The sequence below is a fragment of the Oratosquilla oratoria genome, chromosome 36 (assembly GCF_046742065.1).
Source record: "Oratosquilla oratoria isolate Oo_2021 chromosome 36, ASM4674206v1, whole genome shotgun sequence".
NCBI classification, from domain to species: Eukaryota; Metazoa; Arthropoda; class Malacostraca; order Stomatopoda; family Squillidae; genus Oratosquilla; species Oratosquilla oratoria.
In genome coordinates, this window is record NC_134812.1 from 46,086,896 (window position 1) to 46,089,395 (window position 2,500).

Genomic DNA, 2,500 nt, shown 5'->3' on the forward strand with positions numbered 1-2,500 from the left:
TATATATATATATATCAAGGACTACTATTACACAGGACGTGCGCACCCAGATTCCTGGCTCCGCTAGCGGAGGCCATTGCTTTCTTTGTAACCTAACATTTTATATTGGACAAATATATCAAAACTAGAAACCTAACATAGTATATAGGACAAATATATCAACTATTGACTTATTAAATGCAGTATAAGTTAATATAAACTTTTATAGTGAAATAAGAAAAAAAATTTAAGGCACTGTTATGCTTTGAAATGCCAATTTTAGCCGGACTTAACAGGTATAATTGTATATGGTTAGTGGACACCAGGGTTGGCGATTTTTTTTTTTTTTTTTTTTTTTTTTTTTAATATAGAAAATCATATATTTATTTTACTTAAATCAGATTTATTTGATTTAAATATAGTTTTTATAGATTTTAGATATTTTGGGATTGCTATCTGATATGCGATCTGATTGCTAAAGGACATTTTTAGCATATAATTATAAGGAGTAGTATTATATAGACTTGCCACATGTATACAAGGAAAGGTATAAGCCTACATGTAATATATATCACTGTGCAGCCCACAACAAGTTTCAACAAGATTCTTGTTGAAACTTGTTCTAGGTAAGCAGCTTCTCAATGAGTCAGTTGCTGCTTTGGAATCAACCAGGAAGGATGTCTTCTGGACCTGGCAGAGTGGTTCCTTCAGGCAGAAAAAATTATCCTGTCTGGAATTATTTTGAAAACTACCAACAACATCTGGCAAAGGGCACCAAGCTAAATGCAAAGACTGCAGCCAGGAACTACAGGGCATTGTATCAAGATTAAAATTTCGCAGAGATAAATGCCAAGGTCAGCCACAGCATACAGAAGAAGAAATTGATGACCCAGGTAAATAATTTTACTTATATTGTGTGCATTTCTCCCTTTTCATACGCAACTATCTAAATTTGGTGAACAATAGAGAGCATGTGCAATAAAAATGTGAAGGCCTATAGAGATGATACTTCAACTTCATTACTTCTAAATTTGGGTAATGACTATATCACTATAATATACTGTATCCACTCAACTTTGTGACCTAGATGATTGTTATTCATTTCATTCAACATTGTGTAATATATTCCATAGGTTCTATTGGAATTCAGCCCACATGGGATTCAGCCCAAATGGATTTAGCCTAACCTAACCCAACTAACCCATTATTTTTAGTGAATTTAAAAGTGGACTGAATTCTGTGTGGGCTGATTTCCAAGCCCACCTATTTCATATCCTGTTAATTATTTCCAAATAATTTAATGGCTTGTGTGAATATGATCATTATCTAAAAAAACAACTACTGTACTCAAAAGTAGCCTAAATCACACTGTATTCATTCATTTATTTATTCATTTATAAATTATGCAATATGCTAAAATTGTCTGTTTCCATTTCAGGATCTGTATCAACAGCTTCAATCCCTTCATCATCGGCTCCACTTGAATTATCTGCAAACCTGACTCCACCATTAAAAAGGTCACTATCAGACTCCTTCACAGGCGCCACTTCTGCTAAATCATTTTCATCTTAAAGAAAGTCATCAACATCTCTGGACAGATTTATCATAAAAACGTCAGCCTCTCAAAAGGAAAATCTCGACAAAGAAGTTGCAAAAATTATATTTGCTACAAATTCACCATTTCGTCTTGTTCAGCATCCTCAGTTTCTCAAAATGGTTCAGAACCTTAGGCCAGGTTATATTCCTCCACCCAGAAAAGATATTGCTGATAAGTACTTGGATCTTGTGTATGAAAAGGAATATAAAAAGTGTGCAGATGACCCGAATAATGAAACTGTATGTCTCTCAATTGATGGGTGGTCTAACATCCATAATGAGCCCATAATATGTGTCACTCTAACAACATCCACTGGTCAGATTTATTTAGTTGATACAATAGACACATCAAGGAAACCTCACACTGCTGAATATCTTCTACAACTTGTACAAAATTCGATCAAGAAGGCTGAACAAGATTTTCGTTGTCACATTGGAAGTGTTGTGACAGACAATGCAGCAAATGTCACCAAAATGAGAAATGTCTTGGAGGAATCGAGTGACCTGAGCATACCGTCTTCACATACGGATGTGCAGCACACCTACTAAATCTACTGGCTCATGACCTTGAGATTGATCATGTAAAACAACATGTGGTCCATGTAGTTAAATATTTTAGAAATAATCATTATGCTGCTTCAAAGTATCGGCAGGAAGGTGATCAGTGTCTAGTCATACCCCAGGACACAAGGTGGAACACAATGTCAGACTGTCTCAAGGCCTATATAAATAACTGGCCAATTCTAATGAAGATATGTGAAGTCAACAGGGAAGCTATTGATAATGAAGTAAGAAACAAAGTATCAAATTTAGGCTTAAAACGTTCGGCTGAGGAATTACTGGATTGATTGCAGTCAATATATGAGGTACAGAGTGACATGTGCACTATTGCTCAAGCGGTAGATGTTTGGAAGAAATTACTTGG